This window comes from Carcharodon carcharias, chromosome 11 (genome assembly GCF_017639515.1).
Source record: "Carcharodon carcharias isolate sCarCar2 chromosome 11, sCarCar2.pri, whole genome shotgun sequence".
Taxonomy (NCBI): Eukaryota; Metazoa; Chordata; class Chondrichthyes; order Lamniformes; family Lamnidae; genus Carcharodon; species Carcharodon carcharias.
This window is the reverse complement of record NC_054477.1, coordinates 86,398,581-86,424,022: the sequence shown is the minus strand read 5'-3', so window position 1 is coordinate 86,424,022 and position 25,442 is coordinate 86,398,581. Positions and strand designations below refer to the sequence as shown.

Genomic DNA, 25,442 nt, shown 5'->3' with positions numbered 1-25,442 from the left:
AACTCAATGTTAAGTCTGGAAGCCTGTAAAGTGCCTGGTCGGAAGACGAGTTGCTGTTCCTCCAGTTTGCATTGAGCTTCACCGGAACGTTGCAGCAGGCCAAGGACAGACATGTGGGCATGAGAGCAGGGTGGTGTGTTGAAATGGCAAGTGACAGGAATGTTTGGGTCATGCTTGCGGACAGACCGAAGGTGTTCTGCAAAGCGGACACCCAGTCTGCGTTTGGTCTATCCAATGTAGAGGAGACCGCACTGGGAGCAGCGAATGCAGTAGACTAAATTGAGGGAAGTGCAAGTGAAATGCTGCTTCACCTGAAAGGAGTGTTTGGGCCCTTGGATGATGAGAAGGGGGGAAGTATAGGGATAGGTGTTGCACCTTCTTCGATTGCATGGGAAGGTGCGGTGGGAGGGGTTTGAGGTGTTGGGGGTGATGGTGGAATGGACCAGGGTATCTCGGAAGGAACGGTCGCTGCGGAATGCGGACGGCGGGGGGGTGAAGGGAAGATATGTTTGGTGGTGGCATCATGCTGGAGTTGGCAGAAATGGCGGAGGATAATCCTTTGAATGTGCAGGCTGTTAGAGTGAAAAGTGAGGACAAGGGGTACGATAAGACCATAAAACACAGGAACAGAAATTTGGTCATCCGGCCCATCGAGTCTGCTCCGCCATTCAATCATGGCTGATAACTTTCTCAACCCCATTCTCATGCCTTCTCCCCGTAACCTTTGATCCCCTTACCAATCAAGAACCTATCTAGCTCGGTCTTAAATACACTCGATGACCTGGCCTCCACAACCTTCTGCGGCAATGAATTTCATAAATTCACCACTCTCTGGCTAAAGAGGTTTCTCCTCATCTCTGTTCTAAAAGGTCTTCCCTTTACTCTGAGGCTGTGCCCTCAGGTCCTAGTCTCTGCTACTAATGGAAACATCTTCCCCATGTCCACTCTATCCAGGCCTCTCTGCATTCTGTAAGTTTCAATCAGATCCCCCCTCATCCTTCTAAATTCCATCGAGTATGGACTCAGAGTCCTCAAACGTTCCTCATATGTGAAGCCTTTCATTCCTGGGATCATTCTCATGAACCTCCTCTGGACCCTCGCTAGGGACAGCACATCCTTCCTGAGATACGGGGCCCAAAATTGCTCACAATATTCTAAATGTGGCCTGATCAGAACCTTATAAAGCCTCGGCAGCACATCCCTGCTTTTTTATTCTAGTCCTCTCGAAATAAATGCCAACATTGCATTTGCCTTCCTAACTACCGACTCAACCTGCAAGTTAACCTGAAGAGAATCCTGGACTAGGACTCCCAAGTCCCTTTGCACTCCAGATTTCTGAATTCTCTCCCCATTTAGAAAATAGTCTATGCCTCTATTCTTCCTACCAAAGTACATGACCTCACAGTTCCCCACGTTGTATTCCATCTGTTGCTTCTTTGCCCATTCTCCTAACCTGTCCAAATCCTTCTGCAGCCTCCCCGCCTCCTCAATACTACCTGTCCCTCCACCTATCTTTGTATCATCTGCAAACTTAGCCAGGATGCCCTCAGTTCCTTCATCTAGATCATTAAAGTATAAGGTGAAAAGTTGTGGTCCCAATACTGACCCCTGCAGAACTCCACTAGTCACCAGCCGCCATCCTGAGAAGGACCCCGTTATCCCCACTCTCTGCCTCCTGCCAGACAGCCAACCTTCTATCCATGATTGTACCTTGCCTCTAACACCATGGGCTGTTATCTTACTGAGCAGCCTCCTGTGCGGCACCTTGTCAAAGGCCTTCTGGAAGTCCAAGTAGATAACATCCATTGGCTCTCCTTTGTCTAACCTACTCATTATCTCCTCAAAGAATTCTAACAGATTTGTCAGGCATGACCTCCCTTGTTGAAACCATGCTGACTTTGCCTGATTTTACCATGCACTTCCAAGTATTCTGAAATCTCATCATTAATAATTGGCTCTAAAATCTTACCAACGACCGAGGTCAGGCTAATTGGCCTGTAATTTCCCGTCTTTTGCTTCACTCCCTTCTTAAACAGGGGGATTACATTAGCAATTTTCCAGCCCTCTGGGACCCTCCCTCACTCCAGTGATTCCTGAAAGATCGCCACTAACGCCTCCACTATCTCTTCAGCTATCTTCTTCAGAACTCTGGGGTGCAATCCATCTGGTGCAGGTGATTTATCCACCTTCAGACTTTTCAGTGTTCCTAGCACCTTCTCCTTGGTAATGGCCACCATACTCACCTCTGCACCCCCCCCGATTCTCTTGAACTTTGGGGATGTCACTCGTGTCTTCCACTGTGAAGACTGACGCAAAGTACCCATTCAGTTCCTCCTCCAATTTTTTGTTCCCTACTACTACTTCTCCAGCATCATTTTCCAATGGCCCAGTGTCTACTTTTGCCTCTCTCTTACCCTTTATATATCTAAAAAGCTCTCGCAATCTTCTTTTATATTACTGGCTATTTTACCCTCATATTTAATCTTCTCCCTCCTTATTTCTTTTTTAGTTGTCCTCTGTTGGTCTTTGTAGGCTTCCCAATCCCCTGGTTTCCCACTGCTCTTCGCCGCATTGTATGCTTTCCCTTTAGCTTTTATGCTATCCCTGACTTCCCATGGAGCCATGGTTGCCTCGTCCTCCCTTTAGTATGCTTCTTCTTCCTACGGATGAATTTTTGCTGTGTCTCCCAAATTACTCCCAGAAACTCCTGCCATTGCTGTTCCACTGTCTTTCCTGCTAGGCTCATCTCCCAGTCAATTCTGGCTAGCTCCTCCCTCATGCCTCTGTAGTTGCCTTTATTCAACTGTAATACCGTTACATCTGATTCCAGCTTTTTCCTCTCAAATTGCAGGGTAAATTCTATCATATTATGGTCACTTCCTCCTAAGGTTTCCTTCACCTTAAGCTCCCTTATCAAATCTGCCTCATTACACATCACTAAATCTATCATGGTTCTGGGAGGGAGAGGAAGGTGTGAGGGCAGAGGCGCGCGAGATGGGTCGGACACGGTTGAGGGTCCTGTCAACCACCATGGGTGGAAAATCTCGGTTAAGGAAGAAGGAAGACATGTCAGAAGCGCCGTTTTGTAAAGTGACATCATCGGAACAAATGCGACGGAGGCGAAAAAACTGAGAGAATGGGATGGAGTCCTGACAGGAAGCGGGGTGTGAGGAGCTGTAGTCGAGGTAGCTGTGAGAGTAGGTGGACAGTCTATCACCAAAAATTGAGACAGAGAGGTCAAGGAAGGGAACGGAAGTGTCAGTGAAGGACCATGTGAAAGTGATGGAGGAATGGAAATTGGAAGCAAAATTAATAAATTTTTCCAGGTCCAGACGGGAGCATGAAGCAGCACCGAAACATTCATCGATGTACCAGAGAAAGAGTTGTGGGAGGGGGCCCAAGTAGGACTGGAACAAGGAATGTTCCACAAACCCCATAAAGAGACAGGCTTAACTGGGGCCACCATCAACACCCCTTCGACCTTTTGTTTTTGATATCTTTTGCAATCTCTCCTTTGCCCCAACCTTTCGCTGGCCTTCTTTTCAGCTTCACCTGTCCTGCCCCCGCCTTAAACAGTCTATATTTCACCATATTTTTATATCTCTTTAGTTCTGAAGAAGAGTCATACAGACTCAGAATGTTAACTCTGTCTTTCTCTCCACAGATGCTGTCAGACCTGCTGAGTTTTTCCAGCAATTTTTGTTTTTGTTAACAGGTTTTGTGGCCGCTTTTACAAAATATGATCTTGCAGTCCATAATATCCAATATCCTCATGCTTGTGCTAAGCATAAGTAGAAACTCTAAATTACTCTTCAATAGCCAATACAACAAAGATAGATCTTATGGATTTATTGGTAGCCTCCTTAGTAAATATGGCACCACACGCATCCACGAAGTCCCTCTAACTTCCTCAAGTAAAGTTCAACTCCTTTTCTTCATGCAAAATTTGGTCATCACGTTTTTCTTTATTCATTCATGTGATGTGGATATCACGGGCAAGGCCAGCATTTGTTGCCCATCCCTAATTGCCTATGAACTGAGTGGCAGTGAAATCTTATCTCTGAGAACTCTGTGAATTTTCCTTTTGGATACAATCAGCCTCTGTTTCCTTCGCAAGCAGAGGACACAGCCTGATTTCCCAGAAAACTGCTGTCACAGCCAGCAGCCAAAGTTTTAATTTCTCTTTTAGGGAGGGGCTGTCTCAAAAAAAAACAAAGAGTCTTTGAAACCAAGCTTAGTGCAGACAAAAACTCGCACACATTTCCCCACTGATCCTGCAAACCACAGATTTCATTACAGGTGGAACCATGCTGCCGAACTGGCACATGGACAGGTGGCAGGAAAGTCCACATTCACCCATCTCTAGACTCACTTACATTGGGCTTCAAAATCCAGACCCTTAAACTTACTTAATCCAATAAACTTCATTACATGCAGAGATCAAGATTTTCCATGCCTTGAGAGAGAAAGTCCAGATACAGGTTTAAATTATATAAACAGCCATCTCAGAACCAAGCCGCTGAACAGCAGAAAAACATAAAGAAAAACATAAGGACATAAAAGCCTGAGTGAGAAAATATAAATTAAAACACAAAACTGATGGTGAACTTTGAAATTAAAATTAAAATAAAGCATCCTGTTTAATTTTGCATACATTTCACAATTGTTAGATTCTTAATCTGATAAAAAGAAAGTGACATTTGGATTTCAACAGATTATAACTTTCTCAAAGGTATCATAATAACTACTCTTCTACATCCAAATCTCCTTTGCAAGTTCAAGGGTAAACTACACACCTCCAGACTCATCAGCACCTCACTTTTTCACAGATTCACTGTTCTCCAATCTGTCTACTACAATTATGAAGTGCAATTTTTGGATCAGGGTGATGGTGGGGGCTCCCTCTTTTTCATTGAGAGGGAGCCTAAGTCTTGGCATCCTCTGTTCCATCTCCCTTCATTAAAAATGAAATAAAGAAGCAGTTTCTTAAAAAAAATGTCCTTCTTCCCCACTCAATCCAATTCCTTCCTTTCCAAACCAACTCGAGCTAGCACCTTCTCTCCACAAACAGTGGCTCCTCCCCTCCAACCCTGCCTTTAGTTCTTATCCTACCCACTCCCTCAGCTAATGTTGGCACTCCCCCATTCCAGAGAACCGGTCCCAGCTTCTTCTCAAAACCATGTCCCAAATAACCACTTCCACTTTCTGTTCTCTTCATTTCTCCCTTCCCTCTCATTTGTATTATCATTCATTATGCTCCCTTCTCTGTTGAAAGTGATTCTAGCCACTGTATACTGTAGATAGAAATGCTTGTTCTCACAAGAATTCCCATCTGTAATCATTGACAGTAAGGCGAACACTGATGATAGATGGGTCTGGTTCACATTGATTTTGCAGCAAAACCCGCGTTACACCTGAAAATGTTGAACTGTCAGCATAAAATGGTGATAGATGGCAAATATGTGAAAACATACTTAAAACAGTCAATATGAACATAATAATGATTGAAACATATTCAGTAGCAAACGACTGAAGACAATGTTGGTGGGGATACTATTAGATTTCATTCCACCAAATCAAAATGGATAAAAGGCAACAAGAGGTCACTGCGGTAAAGGGCAGTTGTAAAAAAAAATAAGAAAGTATCATTTAAAACATACAAAAAAATCAGGGGGCACAAACATTGGACAAATTATGATGGCAAGGAAAAGCAAGTGGTTAAAAACCTGACATTAATAAAGCATATCAATACAACTGGGAAAGCTCTGATACAAACAACTCTCCTGTTCCATTTCCTAAGGTACCTTAAGTTCCAAAAACTTAACTACCTTATCTCACTTTGAGTAATACTTCTGTATTACATTGTACTTACAGCACAGAACAGGCCATTCAGCTAAACAGATTAATGCTGGTGTTTATGCTATAAACGAGCTTCCTCCCACCCTTCTGCACTTAATCTGACCAATATATTCTTCTCTTCCTTTCTCCCTTACCCATTTATCTAATTTCCCCTTAAATTCTCCTGTGCTAGTCGCCTCAAATATTCTTTGTAGTAGCAAGTTCCATATTCTAACCTTTCTTCTGAATCCCCTATTGGATTTATTAGTGAGTATCTTATACTTATTGCTGCTAGTTTTGGTCTTCCCCCGCAAGTGAAAACAACTTTTCTATATCCACCCTTTCATAAGCTTAAAGACCTCTGAAGGTATCTCCTCAATATTCTTCTTTGCTGAAAAAAGAGTCCCAGCCTGTTCAATCTTTCCAAATTGGTGCAACCTCTAAGTTCCTATATCATCTGAATAAATCTTTTATGCACTTTCTTCAGTGCCTTTATATTCTTTGTATAATATGGAAGCCCAGGGCTGGATATTCAGTCTAAGGTTGGAAACCCCAACGTCAGGATCATTTCCAGGTCCTGATGCCACACCACATCAGGAGGAGTCAATGAAAGCAATTTTTGTCAATTTTGCATTAACTAGTTGAAGGTCGTGCTTGCCATCCAGTTAGGGGTGGCTAACATTGAAAGGAGGCTAATTGAGTGGGCAGGATTTAAAGTGCCAATGGTAGCAATTACTGTGTTTGCCATGTCAGCCAGCCAGTAGGGCAGTTGCTTCAGGATTCTGGTGTCAAGCATACAAACTCTATGACCTGCCCAGAGGAGCTGGCTTTGAGTGATTAGCGCCTCTCAAACTTGCTGGGCAAGTTTTCTAGGGAGCGGACAATGCTGTTGGACTGCTTTTCTTGCCACTGGATTTGGACGGCCTTGTGAATGCCCCACTGGTGGCACTTCATCAGTGCTTAAAGGTGCCTGTTGTAAGTTGTCCAAGTCTAATGCTCCTATGAAGTACCTTGGGACTATCCTAAAGATACTACATAACTGAGAGTTGTTATTGATACCTGTCGCTGCCTCCACCACCCCACGAACAGCGAGTTCCAGCCCTCATCGTTCACTGCATAAACAAGTGCTGCCCCACATCCCCTTGCATCTCTTGCCCAAACTATAAAACTACAGCCCTAATTAATGGGAAGAGCTTTTCTTTGTCTACCTTATCTAAACCTGTCATAAGCTTGTACACCTCTAATAAATCTCTCTTAACCTTCTTTGTTCCAAGAAGAACAAACCCAGTTTCTCCAATCTAACCTTGTCGCTAAGCTCCCTGGAACCACTCCAGCAAATCTCCTCTGCATCCTCTCAAGGACCTCCGCATCCTTCCTAAAACTTGGTGACCAGAACTGGACACAATACCCTAGTTGTGGCTTAACTAGAGCTTTATAAAGGTACAGCATAACTTCCCTGTTTCTGTACTCAATATCTCTATTTACAAAGCTCAAGTTCCCATATGTTTTGCTAATTGCTTTCTCAATATGGACTGCCACCTTCAAAGATCTATGAACACCCCAGGTCCCTCTGTCCCTGCATATGCCTTAGAACTGTTAAGCTTATATTAACTCTCCCTATCCCTTCTACCAAAATGTATCTGCTCACACTTCTCTCTTAAATTCTATCTGCCACTTGTCTGCCCATTCTGCTGGCATATGAATGTCCTGTTGCAGTCAATTGGTATCATCTGCACTGTTTGCTACACCTCTAAGTTTGATATTATTGGTAAACATTGAAAGTTAACTCTGTATTCTGATATCAAAGTCATTTACATACATAGCAAATAAATACCCAGGAAGGCGTACTATGCAGTCATTAGCCACAGATGAAGCCATTTTTGGCTGTTTCATGGATAACAGCCATTGACATTAGCATTTGTGATATTACCAAAATGCTAAGTGAGTGCAAGCCTTTTTGATCATGGAATCCATAGGTTTGATATGAATAGCCCAAATGCCCACACGGATACCATATGACCCTCTGTCACCCAGTGAATGCCAATCCAGCTGATGCCACCTTTTCACAGGAAAAGTTATGAAAGCTCACTATGTTTGCAAGGGGCAATGATCAGTTGTTGGATATATGTATGTGCAGCAGAGTGCCTGATTTGTCAGGTATCCCCTTGGGTGACTTGGAGGCTTTATGGTGTGGTTACCTTCACCTCCATGACAATACCCATCTCTGATGCAGATGTTGTTTGCAAGCCATAGTACTGCAGATAGCATAACTCCTTGGCAACCTATCTTGTAAAACAAAATGAGTGAAGATAGAACATGTCCAGATCCATGCAGAGGGGTCCAGGACAAAATATTTCAGGCATTGTTACACCTGAATGTGTTGGTCTCTCACAAACTCCTCTATAACCGAATTCTGTAGCACATTCATAATTGGCAAAAAGAGACCCATTCTCATTCCTTTATCAAGTTCAATATCAATCTAGCAACAACCAAAAATAATAAAAGATTGACAGGGGGAATAATTTAAAAGTAGAGGACTAGCCAGCAAAACAACCAATGCTTGCAACAATGGGTGCATATAATTAAGTGAAAAAATTACTTTCTACCTTTAAGGAGCTTGCTTCAGCAGGTCTATGTCAGGACTTTCATGCACCCAAAAGGCATGGGTAAAATTAGCAATGTCATGCTCAGTACAAGCACGAGGATATTGGATATTATGGATTGTAAGATCATATTTTATGAAAATGGCCACAAAACCTGTTAAGATGACTGCAACATAACATGTAACTATGCACATGTAAGCTGTGGAATTTCTTTTAAAAATGGATCTGTATAAGTGCACTTTGCAGCCACCTGTGAAGTTTAAACATCTCATTATTTAAGGATGAACCAGCTTTTGTGGAATATGGAAACTCTGGATGCCATTTTGAACAAAGGAGAATATTCAAGTTGGGGCAGGAATAAGACTGAATAACAATCGTCAACTGCTATTACATCATGGTGGTCTGGACCCCAGAAGTGTTAACTCTGCAGTTAGCTGACGCAAACTAACTTTCAGGGGCTGCAGTTTAATTATCCTGAACAAAGCAAATGCAGCAGAGAAAAACATCTGAAACAGCTGAACCATCATAGCTGAAAGTCTTTTAATGCAGCCAGGTACTCGTTCCAACTTCTGGGTCCATCTGAGAATCAATCTGCTGGCTATTCACTTACAAGAGGCTTTGCAACTTCAAGAGAATCTTTTGCTTCTAAAAGACCTTCACTCCAACTAAAGTATCAACTCAGCTAAGAAGGCATCAGGCTTGCAACAACATAGAGATTGAGTTATAAAATCCATTTTTATAGCTACAGCTTTAACTTCCTCTATATCTATTCTGTGTGTGTGATAGTATGAGTGAGACGAGTGATTGAGACATTGAGCTTTAAACATCGGGGTTAAGTGTGTGATTATAAATTACCTTCTTTATCTTTAAAATCACCAAAATGTCTACCGCTGAATTTATTTTAAATTGAGAAAAATTACTCTGAGAGTAATGAAATACATATACCTTACGTAGAAACATCCTGATTACAAACTGGAAGGGACCACACAAATACAATATGAGTGAAGAAACACTCAAAAATGTAGAATCTGACATGGGACCTTTCAGAGTAGCTTATTTATCTGAGGGCCATTCAAAATTGCCAGGCAGAAAATCAGATACCCTAAGAATGTGTTGGCCACCTAATATACCAACCTCTCTGTTGACAAGCCTTCAAAAAAAAATCCATCTTCAGTTTTTAAATTTTGTGATTTTTTTTGTTCAACTACTGTTCCTTTAAATTTCACAGGTTTGAGCCATGATACAAAGGTTCAGAGGATACTTCTTCTTAGGCAATGCCTTGCTTCTACTCCAGTTTGGTGGGTTCAGAGATGGCCAATAAGTCCAATGTACCAGGTGCAGACTGTGCCATATCCAGCACAGGTGGTGCTTGAAGGGTCGAGTAGATGAGCTGTTTGGAGGTTTCTGTGCTCTTTCCAATGCTTCAACTTCACCTCTGCAGTCCCCGACAAAGCCTGCCAATGTGTTCGGTGCCTTCCCAAACGAACCTTCCTCCATTTTGGTCGGTCAAAAGCCGGGGCTCCCATAAGTCACTACGGAGGTTTGGCCTCTTCAGGGATGCTGTGAGGGCATCCCTAAAGTGTTCTCACTGTTCGCCTGGGAGTCTCCTGCCACAAACTAGGTTGAGTAGACCAGTTGCCTAGGGTGTCTGGTGTCAGGTATACAAATGACATATCCCGCCCAGTGGAGGTGGTTAAGAGTGATTAGTGACTTGTTGCTGGGCATTTTGGCTTGGGAGAGGAGGTCTCCAAAGTGCCAGGTCAGCTTTCAGCCAACTGAGGAAGGCAATATGTGAGGACAAGCCCTAAACTAAGGTCATGGTTTACTGGGAAGCAGTGCTTCCCATGCTCCTATACGCTTTGGAGACTTGGACAACCTACAGCAGGCACCTCAAAGCATAGGAAAGTACCAACAGCAATGCCTTCATAATATGCTCCAAATGCAGTGGCATGAAAGATGATACAAGACGTAACTGGAAACTGGGCTGTGTTAGTTATAGTATTTTTATTTCCCATATGAATACATTATATTTACTGACCATAGAATTTCTTCATGATTAACTGATCATATCTCTAAATCTAAAGTAATAACTTTATAATTGCTAATTCTACAGTATATCATAATACACTGAATATTATAGGGGAGGCAATGGCATAAGCGGTACTGTCACTGGACTAGGGTTCAAATCCTGCCATGGTAGAGGGTGGAATTTGAATTCGATAAAAAATCTGGAATTAAAAAGTCTAATGATGACTATGAAATCACTGTCGATTGTTGTAAAAATCCATCTGGTTCATTAATGTCCTTTAGAGAAGGAAATCTGCTGTCCTTACCCGGTGACTACATGCGACTCCAGACCCACAGCAATGTGGTTAACTCTTAAAAATGCCCTCTTAAAAATTAGGGATGGGCAATAAATGCTGGCCTAGCCAGCGATGCCCACATCCCATGAATGAATATTGACATTCAGGATCCTGACAACCAAATGATGACTTAAAATTGAATAACTGAGGAACCCCTTAGAACTTATAATATATTTGGTAGCAATTATTGAATAAATACAAAGCAGTAATGTAATCTTAGAGCTTTTTTCATTTATTTAGCTGATGTCAGTTGAATGTCGTGATTAAATGTTTAATTGCCACACAGGTATTATTCCTCTCTAGATTGTTTTGGGTAGAATCTATTGATGAACTTAGGACAAGCTAAATTGGTCCATGCCTTAGACTTGTTGAGCAAGATTTTGCTTTCAAAGTAAGGAAACCGATGTCAGGACTGTTTTTAGGTTGCAACCCTGACCCAGGTTGGGGGCAAAAAGAGACAGAGTCAATTTTTGCAGAGGGGAACTACTAATTGACTGGGGGCAGACTGAGCAACAAATTAGCAGCCAAGGTGCTGGACTGAGACTGGACACTGCAAGCCAATTTGCACACAGCAAGGCACCACAAACAGCAATGATTAAAATGATCAATGGGTGGTGGTTGAGAGGTAAGTATTGTGCAGTACACCAGGGTGATTTCCCTGCTTTTGCTCAAATGGTGCCATGGAAATTTTTTTACATCCATTAAAAGGCAGTTGAGACCTTGGTCAATGCTTCCTACCAAAGATAATATGAACAATGTGACACTCCCTCAGTACTATATTTGAAGCTTCAGACAAGATTTTGTGATCCAGTGAGTGGAATGGAATTGCATCCCACAGCCTTCTGACTTGAGAGGCAATAATACTACCATTGAACCAAACTAATCCTGCTTGTGTATTTAAAGGCTTTTTTAATTTTTAAACGATACACATCCTTTTTTCACAATGTCCAAAAAGTATTCAAAATATACACAAAAATCATAAAAATCTATTTATTTTACTATTTAAATCTCTTTCTTTTGGCTGCAGATGAAGAGCAACGACTATTGTTTTGTATTCAGATGCATAAGCAACATAATTGCATCAGGAGTAGCAGTGTACATAGCTGTGATGCCTCCTTTGTATGTGTGAATCTGGCATTGAGTTATTAAATGGTCCATGATCTTTTGACAGTGACCACAGTCGCACACTGGAATGTTTTTAAACTTTCCATCAAGGATCTGCATCTGACATCGTTTGTTCAGATGCAGTTTAGATTATCCATCTGTAGTTTGCAAGATCGAAACCAGGGATCTTCTGTGCAGGTCTTTCAGGAGGTGTTTGTGGCTTCTTGTGGACACCAGTTAGTTTCCCAAGCTTCTTCAGGGTTGAAATCACATTGACAAAGGTTAAGCTCATGGATCCAAAAGGGCTAGCATGACTTCAAGAGGCACTGAGAGACACTGTTGAGGTCTTGGTGGATGGGGAAACTTTTGCTGGACTAGAGGGTTGTGGCATCACAGCAACTGAATGGGGAAGTGATGTGTGACAGCATGGGCACACAGGGTATTGTGGCTGGTTTGAGGCGTAAGAAAAGTTTAACGTAAGGGTTTTGTACAAGTAAAATATCACTATGTACACGAGAATAATACTCAACACCTAAGAACATAAGAAATAAGAGTAGACCATATAGCTCTTTGAGTCTGCTCCAACATGCAATAAAATCATAGCAGATGGCATGCTTTCATGCCACTTTCCCGCCTGCTCTCCATGTGCTTTGATACCCTGAGAGGCAAAAATCTATCTCAGCCTTGAACATACTTAACAATAGAGCATCCACAAGATTCACATCTGAGTGACAAGAATTCTCCTCATTTGAGTCCTAAACAAAGGCCCCTTATCCTGAGGTTGTTAACCCATATTGTAGGGTAAATCAACTTCTTAGGGTCCACCCTGTCAAGCCCCTTCAAGATCTGTATGATTCAGTGACATCACCTCTATTCTACTAAACTCAAGGCTTTAGACCCAATTTATTCACCCTCTCGTCATAGGGCAATCCTTCCATCCAGGAACCAATCTAGTGAACCTTCGCTGTACTGCCTCCAACACAAGTATTCTTCTTGAGTTCTCTGCCCAAAAGCAAGTCCTTGGCAATTATTTGCCAACCACAGCAAAGGACTGTGACTTTTTTTTTTACTATGGGTAGGCCGAGGAAGCAGGCCCTGCGCCTACCTCAGCTAAAACTGGAATGGACCCCATGCTATTAATTTGATCCACATGCTAGTCATCCAGCCAACTCTGATAACCAGCTCCCAACGCAATTATACCCTTCCTTAAATATGACTAAAACTGTACCCCAGCTGTGGCCTCACGAAAGTCTAATATGATTATAGCAAGACTTCCTCATTCTTGTACTACAGTCCCCTTCCAATAAAAGCCAAGATCCCATTTGCTTTCTTAATTGCTTGCTATACCTACATGCTATGTGTTCCTTGCACGAGTACACCCAAATCTCACTGAACATTAACATGTAAAAGTTTCACCCCTTTAAAAAAATATTCTGCTTTTCTATTCTTACAACAAAAGTGGATTACCTCACACCTCTACACATTATACTCCATCTTCCATCTTGTTGCCCACTCATGTCACCTTTCTATAGCCCTTTGCAACCTCTTTATGTCACCCTTGCAGCTTACATTCCCACCTAGCTTTGTATCATCAACAAGCTTGGATACATTTCTCTAGTCTCTTCATCTAAGTCATTGACATAGATTTTAAATAACTGAGGCTCCACCACTGATCCTTGAAACACTCTACTAGTTATAGTCTGCCAACTTGAAAATGCCCCGTTTATCCCTACTCTCTGCATGTCTGTTAACCTTTATCCTAGTTACATCCTCAAAAAACTAATAAATTTGTCAGAGTTTCCCTTTCGCGAAACCATGTTGACTTTGTCTGATTATATAATGATTTCCTTAATAATAGATTCCTGCATTTTCCTGTTGATTGATGTCAGAGCACTGGGCCTATTATTCTGTTTTTTCTCTCTCTCCTTTCTTGAGTAGCAGTGTGACACTTGCTAGTTTCAAATCAACTGGGACCATCCTAAAAATCTAGGGAATTTTGGGAAATCATAATCAAAGTCATAATCAGCTACCCTTTTCTGAATTGATTCTTGGGATGTAGGCATTGCTAGCAAGGCAAGCATTTATTGCCCATCCCTAACTGCCCTTGAAAAGGTAGTGTGAGCTGCCTTTTTGAACCAATGCAGTCCATGTTCCTTTAGGACCATAGTATGAAGGCCATCACATCCAGGCTTTTAGTCCCTGAAGTTTCTACAATACCTTTTCTCTGCTGATATTAATTACTTCATATTCTTTATTCTTTTTAGCCTCACTGTTACCCTCATTTCTGCTGAGTAATTTGGGGTCATCCATAGACCTAGAATCTGCCATTCCTCATTCCCCATGGTAATTTCTCTAGTCTCTGCCTCTACGGAACCAGCGTTTACTTCAGCTACTCCCCTTTTTGTATAAAAGCTCTTACAATCCATTTTTATATTCCTGGATAGTTACATTACGAGCCTCTTCCTTTAATCTAATACTATCCTCAACTACCTAAGTAAAGCACAGTTGGATCTTTCTTGCTGACTTTTTTTTTTAAAATGGAACTGAAATTGATTAAAAATTTTGAAGCATTTCTTCAACTGTTTCCCACTATCATTTACCACAATGCCTTTTATTGTATTTACCAAGTCAAGCTTAGCAGCTCTTCGTTCTTGGCTGTACAATCAGCTTTGCGTAAGTTTAAGATTCTTACTCAGGAGTGGAGTACATTGTTTTCAAACTTAATATGAAATTCAATTGTATTATGATCACTTTTTCCCAAAGGATCTTTACTGAGATTACTAATTGACCCTGCTTCATTACATAATAATGGATCTAACATAGCTTTTCCTCTAGTTGATTCCACAATGTATTATTCTAAGAAGCTGTAGCAAAAAGGATTCGACAAACTCATCTTCCAAATTTGACATTTTGAGTCCTCATGACCCTTCAAAAGAACTAGGTGAATCCAAGGAAGGGGTGAATTGTAAGCTGGTTTAAGGTGTGTGTGTGTGTGTGTGTGTGTGTGTGTGTGTGTGTGTGTGTGTGTGTGTGTGTGTGTGTGGGGGGGGGGGGGTGGTGAGAGAAGTGGAGGGGGGTGGTGTGGTTGCAGGGACAAGCAAGCAGTGATAGAAGCAGATCATCAAAAGATGTCACAGACAAAAGAACAAAAAGAACACATAGGTGTTGAAGTTGGTGATATTATCTAAACGAATGTGCTAATTAAGAATGGATGGTAGGGCACTCAAGGTATAGCTCTAGTGGGGGTGGGGGGAGCATAAAAAATTTAAAAATATTTAAAAATAATGGAAATAGGTGGGAAAAGAAAAATCTATATAATTTATTGGAAAAAAACAAAAGGAAGAGGGAAGAAACAGAAAGGGGGTGGGGAAGGAGGAGGGAGTTCAAGACCTAAAGTTGTTGAATTCAATATTCAGTCCGGAAGGCTGTAAAGTCCCTAGTCGGAAGATGAGGTGCTGTTCCTCCAGTTTGCGTTGGGCTTCACTGGAACAATGCAGCAAGCCAAGGACAGACATGTGGGCAAGAGAGCAGGGTGGAGTGTTAAAATAGCAAGCGACAGGGAGGTTTGGGTCATTCTTGCGGACAGACCGCAGTTGTTCTGCAAAGCGGTCGCCCAGTTTACGTTTGGTATCTCCAATGTAGAGGAGCAACGAGTACAGAAGACTAAGTTGGGGGAAATGCAAGTGAAATGCTGCTTCACTTGAAAGGATTGTTTGGGCCCTTGGACGGTGAGGAGAGAGGAAGTGAAGGGGCAGGTATTACATCTTTTGCGAGGGCATGGGGAGGTGCCATAGGTGGGGGTTGAGGAGTAGGGGGTGATGATGAAGTGGACCAGGGTGTCCCGGAGGGAACGATCCCTACGGAATGCTGATGGGGGGGGTGAAGGGAAGATGTGTTTGGTGGTGGCATCATGCTGGAGTTGGCGGAAATGGCGGAGGATGATCCTTTGAATGCGGAGGCTGGTGGGGTGATAAGTGAGGACAAGGGGGACTCTATCATGTTTCTGGGAGGGAGGAGAAGCCATGAGGGCGGATGTGCGGGAGATGGGCCGGACACGGTTGAGGGCCCTGTCAACAACCGTGGCTGGAAAACCTCGGTTAAGGAAGGAGGACATGTCAGAGGAACTGTTTTTGAAGGTAGCATCATCGGAACAGATGCGACGATGCTGCCAGACCTGCTGAGTTTTTCCAGGTAATTCTGTTTTTGTTTTGGATTTCCAACATCCCCAGTTTTTTTGTTTTTATCATCCTCCAGATTACCTTTGTCAATTTGACTTGTCTAGTCCACATGAAGATTGAAGTCCCTCATGATTATTACATTGTCTTTGGTACAAGCTCCAATTGTTTCTGTTAATGCTTCCTGAAGGTAGTTGATTAAGTAGAAAACCTAACTTTAATCTATTACTTAATACTAGATTTATGTACAAAATGCAACATTATAAATGTCTGCCTCCTCCCTAACCAACACCCAGTGCCACAGAACTTTCTTTATATGTATTCAATCAATGCCCTCCACGTGTAAATGCTTAATCCTAATAATACAACTTACACACATTTAACAGATCCCCCTCTTTTCGTTAAATCAAAAATTTATTTTGATACACAAACAATATTTCCAAATAAATCAAAGGAAAAAGAAAAACCATGATTTTTCATATTCTATACACACCATCATAAACATGTTCTCCCTCTTCTAAGATCTCCAATAGTTTCTTTGCGCAACTATTCCTTTTTGTAAAGCAATCTGACTACTGATGGCTTGCAACAACTCAGTTTATCTTGAAGATTTATTTTCTTTCTACCATCTCTTTTACCCTAGCAAGGTCAATCCTTAACCTTTTGTCAGTCACACTTTTTGTTGAATGTACATTAACCCACAGGGAATGATTATCTATATAACATTCAATTCACAAACCATTCTCAGAATGCACCTTTTATAGAATTTCCCCTAAGATATTAGGCAAGTAAACTACATGTCTATTGTTTCTAAAAAGTGTATCCACAGCTAAAGTGCTTTGAACCACCCTGTTTATTTTCTTAACTTCTCAGGCCAAGGGACAACATTTTCCATTTTCACCTACCAAGAATATTATAAAACCAGCTGTACTTGAACACCCATCCAGAAGATTGGCATGAGAAGCATCACGAAAAATTACTGATTTCATATCTTTCAGGTCCCTCAAAGCTGGAAATTTGAGTACACAGTTCTCCATATTTAATTTTTAAAATGTTTTATTTGCCCTTCAAATGTACTGGAATTTAGCCTGTTTCATCATAGTGCTTAGATCCAATACATCAAAACTAGCATCTGGTATTATCTGAGTGCATAGTCAATTAAAATAGCTAACAAAGCTTCTTAACTGTTGTTTTTTCTCCAGCTGCAAGGTCATTTTTCTGTGATGACCTAGCATGGTCGGATCACGAGTAGCACTTTCTGCATAAGATTATTGATTCAGGGTTACTCCAGGCTTATTCTGCTATTGCCTAAGCCTATATATTTAAAGCTCCCCAAAGCCTAACTGCCAATCTTAAGTCCCCCTTTAATCTTATTTATAACAAATTACTCAAACTCCACAAACTTTCCCCATAGAAAATCATCAACATGCATCATAAAGATGCCTGGGAGCTTTCCTTTGCAGTAACTGTAGAACATTGATGGATCCGCTTTCAGTTGAGTACAGGCTACTTTCAACAAGATAAGTCTAACCAAGAAATACAATGCATCATTCAGTCCGTAAACGTATTTGTTTAATTTTCACAGCTTCCCTTCTACACCACTTGCCTCTTTAGGCAGTTTCAAAAACACTTCTCTGAAACTTTTCTCCCTGCAAAAATGCAGCTTTTCTATCGATTAATATACATTCCCATGAAAGTGGCCAACAGAGCTAAGAATTTTTTGAGGATTACTTTTCCTACCATAGGAGAGTCCACTCTAACATGTTGATCTCCAAGTCGTTCTTTGAAACTTCGGCCACTAGATTCGCTTTAGCCTTGTAAGTCCCATCTGGGAGGACTTTTTCCATACATATCCATCTATGTCTTAAGGCTAGCTATCCCTATCTAGCTGTTCAGAATTGACGACAAATTCCTTCTTACTATTAAACTCTTTTGTTTTGCCTCTCTTATTAATTTATCTTCTAATTTGTTGTTAGCCACCAAAACCTCCTGGCCATAAGAACTCCTACTTGTAGTAGTGTTCCTAGATTGTTCTGTAGTCATTGTTCTTTTGCATAATGTAGTGAAGCCACAGCCTCTACTTGCACTTCGATGTCATTCTGGACTACTACTACAGGATCTCTCCTTCCCATGATCAGAGATTCTATCGCCGCAACATGATCGATTCCTATTGCAAGAGTCACTTCCAGATCTATTGTGAGAACTTGAACCATGTTTTCTTACTTTCCATTCTTTAACTCCATTCTGTCAGTCCATAGATCTTACTTATTGTCCATCATCTTTGACATTTAGCCAATATTTCAATTTGCCAGTAGGTTTCCCTGCTCTCCCTACAATAGTCGCATCCCTCCATTCATTGGACCCTTCTGATAGGTACATCAGCCGAGTACCCACTCTAAGCAATTGTCCTTTGGATACAATAGCCATGTCCTGTGTGACAGTAACATTCTGCCTATCACCATCCCACCCCTGATCTACCATATTCTGTTCCTCATAACTGTCAAACACATTAATGCATGAGGTACAGGGTGCCTTATCACCTTCTATTAACTGCTCAGATTCTGAAAGTTAAATAAATCCCAATTAGCTGTGATTCCTACAGGAAAATACTAGGATCTATTCTTAAGGAGGTTATAGCAGGACGCTTAGCTTAATGCAATCAAGCAGAATCAACATCGTTTTTTGAAACAGAAATCATGTATAACTAATATATTGGAGTTCTTTGAGCAAGTAATAAGCAATGTGGATAAAGGGGAAACTGTAGTTGTGTTGTATTTGGATTTCCAAAATGCATTTGATAAGGTGCCGTATCAAAAGTTACTAGGCAAAATAAGAGCTCATAGTGTACAAGGTAAGATATCATCATAAATAGAGGGTTAGCTAATAGGAAGCTGAGAGTAGAGATAAATGGCTCATTTTTGGGTAAGCAAGCTGTAACTAGTGGAGTGCCACAGGGCCTCAACTATTTACAATCTATATCAATGATTTTGATGAAAGCACCGAATGTATGGTTGATAAATTTGCTGATTATACAAAGATAGGAAAGTAAATTGTTAAGAAGAAATAAAGAGTCTACAAAGGGATTTAAATAGTTTAAGTGAATGGGGCAAAACCTTGGCAAATCGAGTATAATGCGAGACTGTCCACTTTGGCAGGAAGAATAGAAAGGCAGCATACTACTTAAATAGAGAAAGATTGCAGAACTCTGTGGTACAGAGGGATCTGAGTGTCCTGGCACATGAATTGCAAAAAGTTAGTCTGCAGGTACAACAAATGATTAGGAAGTCAAATGGAATGTTCTTGTTTATTGCAAGGAGAATGGGATATAAAAGTAGGGATCTGGAGTACCTTGTACAGTACTTACTTAATAAAGGATATAATTACATTAGAAACAGTTCAGAGGAGGTTCACTTGTCTGATTCCTGGAATGAACGGGTTACCTTATGAGGAAAGGCTAAACAGGTTGTGCTCTATCCATTGGAGTTTAGGAGAATGACACCTGATCTTTTTGAAACATAAAAGATCCTAAGGGGATGCGACAGGGTGGATGTTTCTTTCCCCTTATGGGAGAGACTAGAACTAGTGGACACAGTTTGAAATAAGGGGTCTTACATTAAAGACAGAGATGAAGAGAAAGTTTTTCTCTCAAAGGGTCCTTAGTCTGTGAAATTCTCTTACCTACTGCACAGTGTAGGCAGGATCATTGAATATTTTAAGGTTGAGTTAGATTCTTGATCAACAAGGGAGTAGACAGGAAAGTCGAGTTGAGGTCACAATCAGATCAGCCATGATCTTGTCAAATGGCCGAGCAAGCTCGAGGGGCCAAATGTCCTACTCTGGTTATATGTTCAAATGGGCCTTAATAGTTTGACTACTATGTTGGAGAACCACTGTCTTACCAAAACACCCTATTAACTCACTTGGACCTTTCCACTCTTTCATAGTATGCTAAATTCCCAGGATTAAGGTTTCTCTCGGACAATTATATACAGTGTCTTAGACCTCTCCAAATCATCTCCGAGATTTCAGCCTTGATGAATTCCCCTCTCACTGCATGTAAAGCATTCACATGTGCAGAAAAAATGAGCTAATTGTAGTCCTTTCTAAGATAGGGGGACTATCACACAGCACAGAAGGTACTTTGGGTTTCTTCCCATAGATCAATTTATAAGGACAATACTCCCCAACTAAATGAAGCAAAATCTTTGCATGAGCCACCCATGCCAGGACAGTTGTTAGCTGATCAACCAAATTGTAAGTTAAGATCTTATGGAGAATTTCATTAATCACCACGTGATCTCTTTCGTAGAGTCCACTGCTGAAAGGACTTCATGTTCACAAGTCTCTAAACTTGTCATTAGCAAATCCCGCCCACCAGCCCCCTTCCCGCATTGTCCATCAAAAATTTAGCCAGTGTTTCAAGTTGGCTCCCTATCCATTTTTCCCATGACTTTATCTACAATCACCCATTTGTCCTTACCGAGTGTTACTGTGGAAAAACTGAATCTGGTTGCTATATCTATAAAAAGTAAAGCGAAAATGTCTCTGTCTTTGTTCCACACCTTTAAATCCAGGACTACTACATCATTAAAGTCTTGTGGCAATGGAAGACTTACAATGGGATGTGGTGGTGTGCTCCAATACTTATTACATGTGTCATATTTTTCACTATTTCTTCCTTGTATACTTATCAACCACACCTAGCCTTTAGTAGGATTTTTAATCTGTAACAAGAGTGAGCAAATTGTCTGTGTAACTTTAAGACAATTTGCTTTCTTTTGTCTTAGATTCTTATTACATGATGCCATTGACACTTCTTTAACATTCCAATTAGGAATGCCAGGTTTTGTTAAGGGGATGCAACAATGGGTAAACTGCAGATCTACAACTTTCCAAAAACAATTGCATTTTCATATTGCATGTTCAGTTTCATTTGTGCCTTTTTCATGGAACGTTTGCTCATCAGCAAAGGTATGTCACCAGAGACTACATCAGTACTAATAGTGGCTTACTACTGCTATTTTGCATGGAATCACTACTCTTTTTAGTGGCCTCAATGTGCTGTCAACCCCAAACTTGAAACAAGAAGAACTTCCATGCTCCCTGACCTTACTTTGATCCTTCCTACTGAGTGAATCTAAATAACATTTTAACCAAACTGTTCAGCACACTGTTGAGGTACTACCAGTATCTAACACAAAATGAATCCATGACTAATACACTCATTACTGGACTAAATTTTCTTGTGGCTAGTACAATTCCCTCAGACTGATCATTATCAACACTTCAACTTCCAAATTCTGTGTTTTGCAGGGCTTCAAAAACCCTGCTGCTCCGCTTTGAGCAGTTCATTACATAATGGCACTTTGATTCACATTTGAAGCACTTAACAGTTCCCCAGGAATTCCTGGAGTTCATTCATCAATTATTGTTACTCCAATCCTGTCATCTGCTGTAATATCCGGATCTGCTAAAAGTGCCTTCATCCTCCTTCCTTGTTTGTAACTCTTGTTATACGGATGCCTGCACCCTGTATCCAAGTGATCTCGAAAGGTTGCAATCATTGAGTCCTCCATCCTTTGTGACATTGCAAAATGTTTCACCTGTGCCATCAAGGCTGCTGGAAATGACTGCTTCCCCAGGAATTTTTTTAAAGCAACAGACATTTGATCCTAAAGTGTGTCTTTTTCTGACAACTGAACACCAATTAATACCAGGAGCCTATCCATATCTGACACCTTAGCACAATCCACCAATTTAAATGCAAACACTGAATTAGAAACCTCCAAATTGAATTTCTTCAATATTTTATAATGTTAAAATCCATGATATATTCCTCTGTGGAATGACTGTCCATCTTTTGAAATTGATCAAAATCTGGCCATGCCTCATAGGTATCTAATAGATCATCATTCTTGTAAATACAATCCATGAAGCTTAATAGAAGATCCAAACCTAAAATGGTATCCAACTGATGGGCATCCAGCTCACAAAATGCTTTGCTTCTGATCTTATTTTTATTCAGAAGTGACAATATCAAGGCCATACCTTGTTTTCTCTTTGGTAAGGACGTAACCCCATGTCCGCCTCATTTACCTACTGGTCAGAAGGTTCGGATTCGGATAACATCAGTGGGTAATTGTGCTCTTGATAATTTATGCTGTTTTCAGCCATTCTTCACAAAGGTAATTAAGATTATAACCTTATGCCTGAAAAAAATTCTTAATTTCCAATCTTCATCTTTAGACAGTCATTCTCTGCTGCTACATTAATTTATGCTGAAGCCCGTTGGTGACATAAGAAATAAAACGTCAATCTTTACTTAATACTAGATATATTTGCAGAACGAACATTGCAAATGCCTACCTCCTCCCTAACCAACATTCAGTTTCCCAGAGATCTGTCTTTATATGTGCTCGAGGTACTTAATCAATCAATGCCCTCCACCTGTCCATCATTAGCCTTAATAATGCAGCTATTATACCATTAACAATTTCTTTCTTAATGCTTAATATAACCACTGCTAGCGGCCTATAAATTATTCCCACCAGCGTTTCCTAGCCTTGTTATGCCTAATCTCTACCCATACTGATTCTATTGTTGATTTCTAAGCCAAGATCCTTTCTTATTGCATTTCCTAATGTCATCCTTTATGAGACCTATTTCTCCTCTTTTTCCATTCTGCCTGCTTTTTTCAAAATGTTAAGTATCCTGGAATATTTATTTCCCAATTTTGGTCCCCATGCAACCTTGTCTCCGTGATGGTGATTATACGAAGCACATGTATCACTATTTGAGCTGCTAGTTCATCCATCTAGTTGTGAATGCTTCTTGCATTCAGATAAAGAATCTTTAGTTTGTTTTTTTTATCACTTTTCTTATGGGTCCAATTCACAGATGTACTATTACTGCTAAATTCCCAGTCCCTTTATCTCCCACTCTGCTAGTTACTGTATTGGTCTATTGTCTCAACTTTTCTCCTTAAGTTTCTAAATCTCTCTTCACCTTACCTATCGCAGCCCCTTATCCAACTTTCCCCCCACCAGACATCCCAAACCCCCGCCAACCCAACACCAGCCTTCCCCACATCCTTTCAGTTTACATGCCTATTCTCAGCCTTAGTTACACAATTTATTAGGACACTGATTCCAGCCCTGTTTAAGTGGTGCCCATCCCAACAGAAAGCTCCCTCTTTCCTCAGCACTGGTGCCATTGTCTCATGAACAATACCCTTTGTTCCCACATCACTCTTTGAGCCATGCACTTAATTCTCTAATCTTCTTCACTCTACGCCAATTGGCTCGTGGTTCAGGTAACAATCCAGAGATTATTACCTTTAAGCTCTTCATTTTAATTTGGATGCCAACTGCTCAAAACTCATGCAGCAGAACATGAGTTCCTAGTTCTACTTAAGCCATTGGTTCCCATCTGGGCCACTGATTCCTCCCCCTTCCATTCCAAGTTTCCCTCCAGCTGTAAGGATACATATTTAACTCCGGCTCTGGGAAGACAGCATAACCTTCGGAACTTCCAGACGCAGCCTCATGGCTGCAGAAAACAATAACTATGCCCCTGACTATGCTGTTCCCTAAAACTATGACATTCCTTTCCACCCCCCTCACTTGAATGACTTTCTGCATCATGGTGCTATGATCAATTTGTCATCTACCTTGCTGTCCTTGTTCACATCACACAGGCATCTCTAACCTATTGTCAAGTCAAAAGCCAAGGCTGCTCCACCACTACATCCTGGATCCCCATACCTGACTGACTTGTAGTCATACCATAAGACCATAAGACATAGCAGCAGAAATTAGGTCATTCAGCCCAGCGAATCTGCTCCGCCATTCAATCATGGCTGATAAGTTTCTCAACCCCATTCTCATGCCTTCTCCCCGTAAACTTTGATCCCCTTACCAATCAAGAATCTATCTATCTCGGTCTTAAATACACTCAATGACCTGGCTCCACAGCCTTCTGTGGCAATGAATTCCATAGATTCACCACTCTCTGGCTAAAGAAGTTTCTCCTCATCTCTGTTCTAAAAGGTCTTCCCTTTACTCTGAGGCTGTGCCCTCGGGACCTAGTCTCTCCTACTAATGGAAACATCTTCCCCACGTCCACTCTATCCAGGCCTTTCAGTATTCTATAAAAACAAAAAAACTGCGGATGCTGGAAATCCAAAACAAAAACAGAATTACCTGGAAAAACTCAGCAGGTCTGGCAGCATCGGTGGAGAAGAAAAGAGTTGACGTTTCGAGTCCTCATGACCCTTCGACAGAACTTGAGTTCGAGTCCAGGAAAGAGCTGAAATATAAGCTGGTTTAAGGTGTGTGCGTGGGGAGGGGCGGAGAGATAGAGAGACAGAGAGGTGGGGGGGGGGGTGTGGTTGTAGGGACAAACAAGCAGTGATAGAAGCAGATCATCAAAAGATGTCAATGACAATAGTACAATAGAACACATAGGTGTTAAAGTTAAAGTTGGTGATATTATCTAAACGAATGTGCTAATTAAGAATGGATGGTAGGGAACTCAACGTATAGCTCTAGTGGGGTGTTTTTTTAATAATGGAAATAGGTTGGAAAAGGAAAATCTTTATAATTTATTGGAAAAAAAAAAGGAAGGGGGAAACAGAAAGGGGGTGGGGATGGGGGAGGGAGCTCACGACCTAAAGTTGTTGAATTCAATATTCAGTCCGGAAGGCTGTAAAGTCCCTAGTCGGAAGATGAGGTGTTGTTCCTCCAGTTTGCGTTGGGCTTCACTGGAACAATGCAGCAAGCCAAGGACAGACATATGGGCAAGAGAGCAGGGTGGAGTGTTAAAATGGCAAGCGACAGGGAGGTTTGGGTCATTCTTGCGGACAGACCGCAGGTGTTCTGCAAAGCGGTCGCCCAGTTTACGTTTGGTCTCTCCAATGTAGAGGAGACCACATTGGGAGCAACGAATGCAGTAGAATAAGTTGGGGGAAATGCAAGTGAAATGCTGCTTCACTTGAAAGGAGTGTTTGGGTCCTTGGACGGTGAGGAGAGAGGAAGTGAAGGGGCAGGTGTTGCATCTTTTGCGTGGGCATGGGGTTGTGCCATAGGAGGGGGTTGAGGAGTAGGGGGTGATGGAGGAGTGGACCAGGGTGTCCCGGAGGGAGCGATCCCTACGGAGTGCCGATAAGGGGGGTGAAGGGAAGATGTGTTTGGTGGTGGCATCATGCTGGAGTTGGCGGAAATGGCGGAGGATGATCCTTTGAATGCGGAGGCTGGTGGGGTGATAAGTGAGGACAAGGGGGACCCTATCATGTTTCTGGGAGGGAGGAGAAGGCGTGAGGGCGGATGCGCGGGAGATGGGCCGGACACGGTTGAGGGCCC

The 25,442-nt window shown here is 41.6% G+C and overlaps 1 protein-coding gene across 2 annotated transcripts in view; it reads right to left on the bottom strand.

The window, feature by feature from the left end:
* tmem135 (transmembrane protein 135) overlaps positions 1 to 25,442 on the bottom strand; it is a 471,653-nt gene that overhangs the window by 375,621 nt on the left and 70,590 nt on the right. The window lies entirely within an intron of this gene.